We start from the raw sequence: 14913 nt of genomic DNA on the forward strand, positions 1-14913 counted from the left end.
ATTTCAATAAACTAGCTTGCTATTGTGTACTAGCTGGCGGCACAAGCAACACTGGTTAACATAATGTCCTGGACCAGAGCTAGTGTGCCAAAGAGTGCATTGAGATGGTGGGCAGATAAGATTGTCCCTTGACTAATATATATATATATGTGTGTGTGTGTGTGTGTGTGTGTGTGTGTGTGTGTGTGTGTGTGTGTGTGTGTGTGTGTGTGTGTGTGTGTGTGTGTGTGTGTGTGTGTGTGTGTGTGTGTGTGTGTGTGTGTGTGTGTGTGTGTGTGTGTGTGTGTGTGTGTGTGTGTGTGTGTGTGTGCGAGCGTGCGTGTGTAACCCCTCCCCCCCAAAAAAGCAAATACCTTACTGTTGTACTTTAAGACATGGTCAGTCAATCCGGAAAATGTCAAGATCTTTGAAAGTTTCTTCAAGTGCAGTTGCAAAAACCAGCCCAAATAAATGAATAAATGCTTCACAGAGTAACATACATATCTCAACTGTTTTTTTATTTAATTTAATTAGGCAAGTCAGTTGAGAACAGATTCTTATTTACAATGACGGCCTACTCAGGACAACGCTGGGCCAATTGCACACTGTCTTATGGGACTCCCAATCACAGCCAGATGAGATACAGCCTGGATTTGACCCAGGGCTAGTAGTGGCACCTCTTGCACTGAGAAGCTGTGCCTTGGACAGCTGCACCATTCAGGAGCCTGTTCAGCAGAGACTGCGTGAATCAGGCCTACATGGTTGGATTGCTGCAAAGAAACCACTACTAAAGGACACCAATAATAAGAAGAGACTTGCTTGGGCCAAGAAACACGAGCAATGGACATTAGACCGGTAGAAATCTGTCATTTGGTCTAATGAGTCCAAATTTGAGATTTTTGGTTCCAACCGCTGTCTTTGTGAGATGCAGAGTAGGTGAACGGATGATCCCTGCACGTGTCGTTCCCACCTTGAAGCATGGAGGAGGAGGTGTGATGGTGTGGGAGTGTCTTTGTGAGACGCAGAGTAGTCGTCCGGTGTTTATATAGGGCCACTCCGTGTTAATTTAACACTTTTATTAGTGTTCATATTGAAACACTTGGAGTGTTATTAAAATATAACACGTTAGATGTTGTTCAAATGACCCATGGAAGTGTTTTTTCAACACCCTCAGTATTAAGCATCAACAACTTTCAGTGTTCAAGATCAAATTTAAGGAATGCATCCGGTAGCTGAATTGATACCAGGAAGTGCTCAATATTCACACTAGAAAATAACATATTTTTTGTCTGGTTCTCTCCCGCTCATAAATCAAGCCTGCATGTTGTAAGTGACTTAAACATGAGCAATAAAGGAGTCCTTACAAGAGTAGTAACTCTGCTTTGCTTCTTTATTTAGGCCAAAGTGAAAATAATATCACAGGCACATTCAAATGATAACGGTGCATCACAGGCGCATCAGAATGAAAACAGTGCATCACATATAGTACACGTACCGAGGCGCTCATCACAGTGAAAACAATGCATCACAGCCGCGTTAAAATGAAAACAGTGCATCACAGGCGCCTCAGTACATGTACTATATGAGAACAAAAGCATTTGGAGAGTTGCTATTTAACACAAGTGGAAGTTCTCCTAAGACTAGGTATGCAATTTTCTTGACAAAGTTGCCAATAATCTGACTACTGCTCTGTCATGCCTACAAAGGAACAACATAAAGGCTCTCATCAGCACCATAAACACTTTGAAGGACAAAAGGCTGATAACATTTCAGATCATCAACATTGACAACAACTTTGTCATCAACACCATCAAACACAGTGAATGCATGGTAATGTTCACTGAAATTATCCGTATGCAACTTGTCCAGCAATAGGTATAGTATATTGTCAACCACAATGATCTCATCTCTTACTGCAAACTAACAGTCCCTCTCTGTACTCCGGGCTATCCATCTTAACCTAGCTGGTAGAGTAAATGGCTTACTGCATAATAATATAATAATAATATATGCCATTTAGCAGACGCTTTTATCCAAAGCGACTTACAGTCATGTGTGCATACATTCTACGTATGGGTGGTCCCGGGGATCGAACCCACTACCCTGGCGTTACAAGCGCCATGCTCTACCAACTGAGCTACAGAAGGACCAATGAACTGAAGTGACGCTGACAGCTCATCACCACCAGTAAAATCACTGAGGGAAAATGCCTTTATCGGTCCATATTCAGTATGTCGCAATGGTGATGTCTCCCAGTGATGGTCTACAGCAAATTGGTGTTTTTTGGCAAGGGACTTAGTAAGTTTGAGGGTGTTCTTAAAGAGTTTGTGCGTCGCCTCAAACCTCATGATCTACATATTTAATGAAGAACCGGTTTGTCTTATGCATGCTGGGTAATGTATCATAAAGTTATGTTTGGGTAACACGTTTTTATGCAACTGTTTAAAAAGTGTGTGACGTTCAATTATAAAATGATTTAGATCCACAGTCATGCCCTGGCTAAGAAAAGGGGAAAAAACAATGATTATTTGCAGTGATAGAGTTTGAATAGAGTTAAGTACAAGGCTATTTCCACTGTTCTCTAGGTTGACTTCAGTTGGACACTTTTTGCACTCCAAGTACCCATAGTCAAATGAGCAGATTCTAGAGCAAAGCGCACGTTTCAAAATGAAATTTTCAGAGACATATTCAAACAGTTTTAACTCAAAGTGAGCCACCCCTTATTACAACCATGGAAGTGCTGCAAACAGTTTAGTTTAGAATCATTTACACCATACACAGATGGGAGCTGTGGGTCTGATTGCGATGGATTACAATGCATTTCAAATTGATCTTCACCACGCAAGACAATCTTAGGGTCATAGACTCTTCAATCAAACAGAACAGTTCATCAAATGCACACAGACCACTAGTTGCCTGGCAGGTAACAAGCCTTTTGTCCACCACGATGTAGTAGTTTTCCAATCTTGCTCCGTCTTCTTCCGACGGCAAGGAGCTATGTCTGTCGACCATGGCTCCTATCAAGATGGTCTACAATGCTGCAGCATGACTGCAACCCAAAGGTTTTTTTAAAGTCACTCTCCGCATGTTAAGACAAAGAGACAACCCAAAAGAATGAATTACACACCGATTACTGTATCATCTTACCTTATGAAAGTGCACTAGCCTGCCCACAGCATCACTGGCACTGATCTTGGTCCTCTTCCCTCCTGCTGGGGGTGGGAGGAGATGAAGCTGCAGCAGCAGGGAGGACATATCCTTGTTCCAGTCTGAGGGCAAGAAAAGGAAAAACACCCCAAATCACAAAACAATATCACTGAGTTTGAAACGTTGTGCTACTCACGAGATAATCCACTTACTGGTTTCCCTGTCATTCTCTGGCAGTTTTCCTGCAGACTTCAGGAGGTGACGCAAATTGGTGGTCGTCGTCAGGATTTTGTCAGTTTGATGACTTTGGGCTTCAATACAGTGTCCCACTTTTCAAGGAGCTTAGAGGATGTTTTCATCGTCGAACATCAGCAAAAGGTCCTGATTCACCTAAAACAAAGTGGATCAACTCAACTTCATGACCAACACAAAATCATGTTCTCAATCAGGCAAGTAGCCTACTGTTCTGATCCCAAGACATACTACATCACTCACCAATCCTTTGATGTCCAGAAACCTGGACATCAAACTGGTCACCAAACTGTTCCTGGATTGTTGGGAGAAGTTGCTCTCGGAGGAGTGTTGGTACAATTCTTTATTCATGGCTGTGTTCTTAGGCAAAATTGTGAGTGGGCCCACTCCCTTGGCTGAGAAGCAACCCCACACATGAATGGTCTCCGGATGCTTTACTGTTGGCATGACACAGGACTGATGGTAGCGCTCACCTTCTATACTCTGGACAAGCTTTTTTCCGGATGCCTCAAACAATAGGAAAGGGGATTCATCAGAGAAAATGACTTTACTCAAGGTCCTCAGCAGTCCAATCACTGTACCTTTTGCAAAATATCAGTCTGTCCCTGATGGTTTTCCTAGAGACAAGTGGCTTCTTTGCTGCCCTTCTTGACACCAGGCCATCCTCCAAAAGTCTTCGCCTCACTGTGCGTGCAGATGCACTCACACCTGCCTGCTGCCATTCCTGAGCAAGCTCTGTACTGGTGGTGCCCCGATCCTGCAGCTGAATCAACTTTAGGAGACGGTCCTGGCGCTTGCTGGACTTTCTTGGGCGCCCTGAAGCCTTCTTCACAACAATTGAACCGCTCTCCTTGAAGTTCTTGATGGTCCGATAAATGGTAGATTTAGGTGCAATCTTACTGGCAGCAATATCTTTGCCTGTGAAGCCCTTTTTGTGCAAAGCAATGATGATGGCACATGTTTCCTTGCAGGTAACCATGGTTGACAGAGGAAGAACAATGATTCCAAGCACCACCCTCCTTTTGAAGCTTCCAGTCTGTTATTTGAACTCAATCAGCATGACAGAGTGATCTCCAGCCTTGTCCCCATCAACACTCACACCTGTGTTAACGAGAGAATCACTGACATGATGTCAGCTGATCCTTTTGTGGCAGGGCTGAAATGCAGTGGAAATGTTTTGGGGGATTCAGTTAATTTGCATGGCAAAGAGGGACTTTGATCACTCTTCATAACATTCTGGAATATGCATATTGCCATCATACAAACTCAGACTTTCTGAAAATGAATATAACAAAATTCTGCTATGACTGTATACATTCATGTTATTTGCCATCATACAAACTGAGGCAGCAGACTTTGTGAAAATGAGTTTTTAAGCAATGTGATAACCCATGTGTTTGATAACCACGACCTCCCTGGCAATGCAGGTCGTGGTCAGGATGCTGGTTGCTATGGCAGTCACCTGGAGGAATGGCACCAGCTTGCAGAGAAAACCAGAGAGGGAACTCCAGAGAGGGAAATTAATTAGAGGTGCTACATACCTGTGGTAGTTAACCAGAATAGGAAGTGTGCTATGATGGCCTCTCTATTTATGGTTTAAGTTATTTTTTTTTGTGTGAGCAAATTGGATAACATTTTTAATAGCCAGTATGGTCTGATTCGGGGTCGCCATGGATTGGGAAGATGAGTCTCAGTCAGAGGAATCCATTCATCCTAAATCACTAATTGATCCTTTAACACCCTGACTGCAATATGCCAGAGCACAGCCTCTAGGTCCATATGTGAAGAGACAAACGTATTTTAGAACATAAAGAGGGTGGATGGTAAAGAACATCATCAGAGGCCTACTCTCATGTTGAGTACGACACGTTATGAACAGCAGATCAACACTTTTTCTGACCAAGAACCTGGAGAGTGAGTGACGCACAATCTCTGTTTGTCGACAGCGTTACCACTAGATCCAACTTCGGTACAATTTGTCCTATGTAGTGTTCAGCAACCTGATTGAGACTCATAGGAAGACTTCAGACCTCAGAGAATGTTCCTGTGTGGAACATTCAAACACCTAACTTTGGCACAAAATACCCTTTTTCAAATGTTGGAGAGGTGAAAATGTCTTGGAAATGACTAACATTATGTATCAAAATGAATCCTTCTCTCTAAAAATCAGAAATGTCTTGTAATTTGGTAAAAGTGGGTGGAGTTGTAATGTGCTAAATTATTTTTTTTCCAGCCTCGTACTAAAATACCAATTGATGCACTGTGAATTAGGGGTAATTCACAATGAATATTGCAGCGATTCTGCAGGAGTGTGAGAGATGCCTGGGTGATATTCGAACACAGGGCGCCATGACCCAAAGGCAGTAGGAAACAAATGCTTCAAGAAAGATGTCCCCCTTGGGGAAGTGGTCAACAGTCTTATCAACGGCAGTTTGATAACGATGACTGAACTTCTTTCAAGCCCCTTCACGCGCTCATCCTGGCTTCCATATGAGGTCATCCCACTGCTGACACAATTGCAGCAATTTGGAGGCAGAGTGTGAGACACCTGTGGCTAATGGTCTTATCAACGCCAAGATCTCATCAACATACTGTTGCTCATAACAAACCATACTCATTGTCGTCATCACTGTCGTCGTTATCACCATCATCGTCACCATCATCATCATCACTTTCTCAATTTATTAAGATCTCTCACCCAGGTCACTTCCAGACATGAGCCCATGTGTAACTGTCAGCTTATGTAACTTGATTTTTATTTTTGCAGATTCTCAATTTACTAAATGTTTAACCGGTTTGGTTCAGCAGGATAATAATCATGCAGCAACAGGAAATGTGAATTATTATGTGGATTATAATTAATGGACATTTTTGTAGGGGTTGATATTTTTCGTAAGGGAAAATCAAGTCTGAAATTTCAATGTGGAAACTTAAGAAGCCCTTTAAACCCCAGTACGACCAAGAAGCTGATCGTGGACTGCAGGAGAAAGAGGGGAGAGCACGGCTCCATCAACATCGACGGGGCTGTTGTGGAGCGGGTCGAGAGCTTCAAGTTCCTTGGCGTCCACACCACTAAGGACTTAACATGTTCCAAATACACCCGCACTGTCGTGAAGAGGGTACGGCAGCGCCTCTTCCCTCTCATGATGCTGAAAAAATACGTATAGCAAATGCACTGCCCTTGACCGCAAAGCGCTACAGAGTGTGGTGCGGACAGCCTAGTACATCACTGGGGCCGATGTCCCTGCCATCCAGCACCTCTTTATCAGGCCGTTTCAGAGGAAGTCCTGAAAATTTGGCAAAGACTCAAGCCAGACTGTTCACTCTGCTACCCTCCGGCAAACGGGATGCATCGGCTCTCGTACCATCTGACTCCGAGACAATTTCTATTGTAAGACTTCTAAGTAGCCATAAGACTGCAAAATAGTTAATTAAATGGATACCAGGACTATCTGCACTGACCCTTTCTTGCACATATACACTATATGCACACTAAACTGACACTCACACAACCCCCCCCCCCCCCCCACACACACACACGCACGCACGCACGCAAACCAACACAACACAAACACATAAACACGCACACAGATACACACACACACGTACACACACTTTTACACTCACCATATACTGCTGCTACTCTGTTATTTACTCTTATTATCTATCCTGATGTCTATGTAGCACATGGGGATGTTTGAAACTTAAGTGTCTCCACTTGCGCCAGCGAATAGCTAGCTTTTGTGATGCTGAAGGAGGGCGGTCACGTGTGCTACCAAGGCAGAGGTCCCGAGTTCGTGCCAGGTGTAGGCCGAATTGGGAGTGGTACTCGCTAAGCAAGCAGCTTGACATCCTTTACGCCTAGTTACTTTACCCTGCCTTCATGTACATATCTACCTCAAAAGCCTTGTACCCTGCACATTGATCAGGTACTGGTACTCCCTGTAAAAGCTCCATTCTTGTGTATTTTATTTGGCGCATGTGACAGATAAAATTCTATTTGATTTAGTGTGTATATACCCTCTTAGAAAAAAGGTTTCCAAAAGGGTTCTTTGTGGAGGGATAGGATTCTACCAAGAACCATTTTTATCTGAAGAACCCTTTTTGGAAGACAACAATTCTTTGTGAGGCAAAGAGTTCTACCTAGAAACTTTTTCATCCTAAGAACCGTTTTCATTTAATAATTGTTTGGAAGGGAAGAAGGATTATTTGGAAGGGGGAGAAGGGTTCTACATAGAACATCAGGAGTTTGAGTAATCTGATCGTTTTAAAAAGATAAGTGTGGGAATGTTTTAAACTGTACCTATGTACAAAGCGAAAACAAGTTTTTAGATTTAAAAAAAAAATGTATTTAAAAAAAAATCCTTATTTACAGAAGTTAATATGTGAAAAAGTCAAGGGGTCTGAATACTTTCCCAAATGCACTGTACATCTGACATTGCCTTAATCGTTTTACATATACAGTACAGACATAGCTGACATCTTTGCATAAAGAGTATTTTCTGTGATTTTATTGAGCCGAGAGTAGGAGAAAAGAGGGGAGTATGAACCAGCAGCATATTGTATATGGCACACAGCAAATTGGCCAGTTTTACCTAGTGTTGATAACTTATAATGTTGATTAAGGAGTTAAATGAAGTGGTGTACACTTAATGGTGTAAAATAACCCTAGTGTTGTTGTGTTGTTGTTAATAACCAGAGTTGAGTGTGATTGTGTCATTTTTACTCTTTAATTAGTAAAACACTCAAAACCATGTCATCATTAGCATATTTCCCAGCATGCTCTATTGCATGTTGATTTTCAGAATTGTTTCAATATCTGTATTTTTTGCATGTAATCATTGGTTGATTAATCTTATGCTACACAAAGATGAATAACATACATTTTTCTAAACAAATCCAATCTGTTAGTAGTATGACGTATTGCACCCGTTACTGAAATAGTTGTTCCAGTTGATTTAGATCATTCCATCAGTCAATTTTCCCTACCCTAGTAGTCATTCTGAATGCAGGTTGTGGGTGATTAATGCTATCCTCAATCTGTCTGGATTCCAATAGGAATTACGCATAACCTTGATTTGCAGGCTTGATGTCACCTGTAAAACCAGGAGTTTCCTAACACAGCTGTGTTAGGTTATATCTAGGCCCTCAAAGAAATACCTTATAATATGCAATGTTGTGTCATAAAGAGTTTAATTTTAAAGTCTAAATTGGCTGGTGGAACCAGCCTCAAAGATAAAAGGGTTCTCGGTAGAACCCATCATGGAGTGTTGTAGGATAAAGAGGATAAAATAGTTATTAGTAGAACAGTTTACTCCTTCATAGAGGGTTCTAGAACCATTTACACGTGATTCTATGAAGAACCCTACATAGAGACCTATAGGTAGAAACCTCTGCAAGGGGTTCTACCCAGCACCAAAAAGGTTTCCCCTATGGGGACAAACAGGAGAGCCCTATAAGATTCTACTTAGCACATTTTTTTCTGAGTCTTATGACTGTGCATAGAGTCAGTGCAAGATAGCGTCCATGCCTGCTCCTGCTCCCTCTGTTAAAACTGTATCATGATAATGTAGCCTACTATACACTATTACTCTCTTTGCTATGAAAATTGGTTGCGTTTTGTGAAACGTTTAATTAAGTTCATTTGCCATATAAGGATAGCCCATGTGTCTTCATCAATCTGGTCTTTGTTTATGCAGAGAGGGAGCCCCTGGTGGTCACAATTGGACAATGCGCAAGTAAATAAACAAAGCTGTGCGGGTTGTTTACAAATTTTGATAGCTAATAAAACGTATCAATGCTAATGCTGGGTGCGGCAGGTAACCTAGTGGTTAGAGCCGTTGCCAGGTCGAATCCCCGAGCTGACAAGGTAAACATTTGTCGTTCTTCCCCTGAACAAGGCAGTTCCAAGGCCGTCATTGTAAATATGAATTTGTTCTTAACTGACTTGCCTAGTTAAATAAAGGTTAAATAAAAAATAAAACAAATATTAAAACAAATATTAAATGCACAATCGAAATATTATTTGCGAAATTATAAACAAAAGGACCCTTATTTTGGGGGAAAATGATTATGGAGATGCCGGGGATTGAACCCGGGGCCTCATACATGCAAAGCATGCGCTCTACCACTGAGCTACATCCCCTTCCATGTAAATGTAGGGGAAATAAGGCGATACATATATAAGCCCACAAATAGGTACATTAAACGAACAGTAAAAATATCCAATAATAATTCAAACTGTATCGCTTTTCAGTTGCTATTCCCTCCCCACACCCCTCCCAGATGTAGTTAGTTGCCTACGGACGAAAACGGCAATTTTCCACAACCTTCTCCACAAGATGGCAGTAAAGGCCGTTTTCTCCATACTAACGTTACATAACAACCTCAAAGCTTGATTTCACCAGATATTTTATATCACCAGAGAGATTGGATATCTGTGTTATCAAATCTTTCTGGTTAAATCAAACTATGTTTCTCCTCTTCCTCTCTGATTATATATAACAAAGACATATTGTAGAAGGTGGGAAAGGTTTCTTTGATTATATCCCTTTTAGAATGTAGAAGCTATATGTTACGTAGTTGACCATTTTTACATCAATCAGGCGGCAAATGCTTTGCTGAGTGACATTGAAGGTCAGGAGGTATTCAAATATTTTGCTGCTCTAAACAGTCCAAATACTCCAAGAAATGAGTATATACGACTAGATATAATTTTTATGAAGATTCCTCTTTTTCATATGTTTACTGCTTGGTTTATACTTCTTGTAAAACACAAGATCAGGCAGTGTTTAGGCCCAACCAAACGGTCAGCAGAAATGGACTTCACTGGAAGACCAGGGGCACTGATGAACCATTCACCATGAAGGAGATAACACAAGGTGCAGATATATTAGTCTACATGAAGACTAGCCTATTTGCATAATCACTAAGTGATTTATAAGCAAAGTCATACTAAGGATGGATGATATACGGTATATTATAGGTAATCTGGTGATTTGCCAAACATTTATATTTGTTTATTTTTTATTTAACTAGGCAAGTCAGATAAGAACACAATCTTATTTGTCACGATGGCCTACCAAAAGGCAAAAGGCCTCCTGTGGGGACGGGGCCTGGGATTCAAAATAAAAAATCAATACAATACTGTATAAATATAGGACAAAACACACATCACAACAAGAGAGACAACACAACACTACGTAAAGAGAGACCTAAGACAACAACATAGCAAGGCAGCAACACATGACAACACAGCATGGTAGCAACACAACATGGCAGCAGCACAAAACATGGTACAAACATTATTGGGCACAGACAACAGCACAAAGGGCAAGAAGATAGAAAAAACAATACATCACACAAAGCAGCCAAAGCACCTATAACTACCTATTTACCATTTACCATTTACAGTTCTAATGTCACATGCACAAGTACATTGAAATGCCTTTCTTACAAACTCAAAACGCAACAATGCACCCCATATAGACAACAATGCACCCCATATAGACAACAATGCACCCCATATAGACAACAATGCCCCCCATATAGACAACAATGCCCCCATATAGACAACAATGCCCCCCATATAGACAACAATGCACCCCATATAGACAACAATGCCCCCCATATAGACAACAATGCACCCCATATAGACAACAATGCACCCCATATAGACAACAATGCACCCCATATAGACAACAATGAACCCCATATAGACAACAATGCACCCCATATAGACAACAATGCCCCCCATATATCAAATCAAATCAAATCAAATTTATTTATATAGCCCTTCGTACATCAGCTGATATCTCAAAGTGCTGTACAGAAACCCAGCCTAAAACCCCAAACAGCAAACAATGCAGGTGTAAAAGCAACAATGCCCTCCCATAGACAACAATGCCCCCCATATAGACAACAATGCCCCCCATATAGACAACAATGCCCCCATATAGACAACAATGCCCCCATATAGACAACAATGCACCCCATATAGACAACAATGCACCCCATATAGACAACAATGCACCCCATATAGACAACAATGCACCCCATATAGACAACAATGCACCCCATATAGACAACAATGCACCCCATATAGACAACAATGCACCCCATATAGACAACAATGCCCCCATATAGACAACAATGCACCCCATATAGACAACAATGCACCCCATATAGACAACAATGCAACCCCATATAGACAACAATGCACCCCATATAGACAATGCCCCCCAATGACAACAATGCCCCCCATATAGACAACAATGCACCCCATATAGACAACAATGCACCCCATATAGACAACAATGCCCCCCCCCCCATATAGACAACAATGCCCCCATATAGACAACAATGCACCCCATATAGACAACAATGCCCCCATATAGACAACAATGCCCCCCATATAGACAACAATGCACCCCATATAGACAACAATGCACCCCATATAGACAACAATGCCCCCATATAGACAACAATGCACCCCAATATAGACAACAATGCCCCCATATAGACAACAATGCCCCCATATAGACAACAATGCCCCCATATAGACAACAATGCCCCCATATAGACAACAATGCCCCCATATAGACAACAATGCCCCCATATAGACAACAATGCACCCCATATAGACAACAATGCCCCCATATAGACAACAATGCCCCCATATAGACAATGCCCCCATATAGACAACAATGCCCCAATGCAACCCCATATAGACAACAATGCACCCCATATAGACAGCAATGCACCCCATATAGACAACAATGCCCCCATATAGACAACAATGCACCCCCCATATAGACAACAATGCACCCCATATAGACAACAATGCACCCCATATAGACAACAATGCACCCCATATAGACAACAATGCACCCCATATAGACAACAATGCCCCCAACAATATAGACAACAATGCCCCCATATAGACAACAATGCCCCCATATAGACAATGCCCCCAATGACAACAATGCCCCCATATAGACAACAATGCCCCCATATAGACAACCCCATATAGACAACAATGCCCCCATATAGACAACAATGCCCCCATATAGACAACAATGCACCCCATATAGACAATGCCCCCCAATGCAACCCCATATAGACAACAACAATGCCCCCCATATAGACAACAATGCACCCCATATAGACAACAATGCCCCCCATATAGACAACAATGCCCCCCATATAGACAACAATGCCCCCATATAGACAACAATGCACCCCATATAGACAATGCCCCCCATATAGACATGCCCCCATATAGACCCCCCCCATATAGACATTTGCTTTTTTCTATATGTGTGTTATAAAGGATTTATGAAGGCTTCATTAAGTTTAGTGACTGTAGTTTAAAATAGGATCATGAATTCAACGGATTTCTTTCCAATCATAAAACTTACACTGCTCTCACCAGAGCGTTATATGTTTCCAAAAGTATGTTTCCATTCAGCCACAAGAGCATTAGTGAGGTAGGGCACTGATGTTTTGTAATTAGGCCTGGCTTGCAGTTGGCGTTCCAATTCATCCTAAAGGGATTCGATGGGGTTAAGGTCAGGGTTCTGTGCAGGCTGTTACGGAGTCTAGTTGATAGGTAATCGACTCGCTGGGCTGTTCCCTGGACACTGTGTGTAGGGATTTGTACAATGCTTGAACAAGGCTATTGAACTTGACATTGGTGTCCTTATTATTTTATTCAAAATATCAAACTGAAACATGGTGTGGGATATGATTCATCATTCCAGAGAACGCATTTTCAGTGCTGCAGAGTCCAGTGGCGGTGAGCTTTACACCACTCCAGCTGACACTTGGCATTGCGCATGGTGATCTAAGGCTTGTGTGCGGCTGCTCAGCCATGGAAACCCATTTAATAAAGCTCCCGATGCTGACGTTGCTTCCAGAGGCAGTTTGAAACTCAGTAGTGAGTGTTAGCACTCAATGGACCCATTCAGTGCTACTTGGGTGACTGAGAGCTTCGCGGCTGATCCGTTGTTTCTCCTAGACGTTTCCACTTCACAATAACAGCACTTACAGTTGACCGGAGCAGCACTAGCAGGGCAGAAATTTGACGAACTGACATGTTGGAAAAGTGACATCCTATGACAGTGCCACGTTGAAAGTCACTGAGCTCTTCAGTAAGGCCACTCCACAACATTGTTTGTCTATGGAGATTGCATGGCAGTGTGCTCGATTTTATACACCTGTCAGCAACTGGTGTGGCTAAAATGGCCGATTTTAAGTGGTGTCCACATACTTTTGTATATATAGTGTAGCTCTGCTGCTAACGCTACTGGTCCCCCTCACACTTGTTCTCAGATCATCTCTGACCTAAAGAAGGACAACTTCAACCTCAGGCTCCGCGTATTCTTCTATGAGGAGCTGCTGCAGGCAGAGGTATGATGACTCTGTCGAGGTAATTGACAAAACAGTGAGTGATGCGGATCAGAGACAGATCTTAACAAAGTCATGTAAAGTCATGTAACTACTTTGAAGAAATACTGTACTGGTAGTCCTACTGTATAACTCCATGTATTTTTGTGTCAACACGGAACATTGACCTGAAGGTAGAAGTTGGAACACTGAAACAGGAAATGCGGCACTGCGGAGTGTCTCTGCCCTGTCCCTGTAAGTTTGATCAAGGATATTTCATTTTGACCGAATAGAAATACAATTGATTGGTATTGTAACTCATCTGCCTGCGTTTTGTATGATCTCGTAAAAATGACCCAAAGCAGCTCAGAGAGTACGGTAACACCAAGATCCAGCTGCTGGAGAAGGTATCTGCAAACAAACGGTTCAATCTTAGCATTTAGAATGAATTCATATTCCCAGTAGCTGTGCGTGGTAAAAATCACTGGGAAAGCCCAAACAGGGGACAAGAGCCATAGTACAACCTAAGTGTTGTGATAATTGCGTTGTTTGCTCTATAACCTGTCTGTTCATATGCCTTGCCATCGTGATATATAGGCCTAAAGGCAGAGATAAATAAGAAGACACAACGGCAGAATAAATTTAGCCAAGCCTTTCTTTCATCACAAACCGGAGAGCAACATCTGCCCGGTGGAGTCCACAAAGCATATTGCAGGTAACAAACAGTTACATGACCTACAGCACGGTCAAGCAAGTTATTGTTTCCGACATTTTCGGACTACTAAACAAACACAGGAGAGTTTCTGCAAGTTGCAAAGAAAACACTATCCACTGTCCATTTGGAAGACCCATTTGCGACCAAGCTTTAATAATCTGTCTGTAAACAATTGTTGTGAAAACTACTTGTGTCATTCACAAAGTAGATGTCCTAACTGACTTGAGTGGTTGAAAAATGAGTTTTAATGACTACAACCTAGGTGTATGTAAACTTCCGAATTCAACTGTAGGTATTAATTGTCGTCTACATATCTACACTGCGTGTCTGATTGACAGGAACAACAGGTGAGGCTGTTAGTCTGAGCTGACAGTCAGAACGAATGTGTTTGCGCTTGAGCATTTTAGGCCTATATTATTATTTATATTTTTTCG

The 14913-nt window shown here is 41.9% G+C and overlaps 1 long non-coding RNA gene and 1 other non-coding gene across 2 annotated transcripts; both read right to left on the bottom strand.

Annotated features, from left to right (window-relative positions):
• Window positions 1–2143: 2143 nt before the first annotated feature.
• LOC124006736 lies at window positions 2144–7211 on the bottom strand. The gene is made up of 4 exons (XR_006833830.1): window positions 7006–7211; window positions 3339–3516; window positions 3127–3248; window positions 2144–3028 (listed from the first exon to the last, which is right to left on the bottom strand). It is a non-coding gene; the product is annotated as an uncharacterized LOC124006736 (long non-coding RNA).
• A 2240-nt stretch (window positions 7212–9451) lies between these two features.
• On the bottom strand, window positions 9452–9523 carry trnaa-ugc. Its single transcript has one exon. It is a non-coding gene; the product is annotated as a tRNA-Ala (tRNA).
• Window positions 9524–14913: the final 5390 nt, after the last annotated feature.

This window comes from Oncorhynchus gorbuscha, linkage group LG20 (assembly GCF_021184085.1).
Source record: "Oncorhynchus gorbuscha isolate QuinsamMale2020 ecotype Even-year linkage group LG20, OgorEven_v1.0, whole genome shotgun sequence".
NCBI classification, from domain to species: Eukaryota; Metazoa; Chordata; class Actinopteri; order Salmoniformes; family Salmonidae; genus Oncorhynchus; species Oncorhynchus gorbuscha.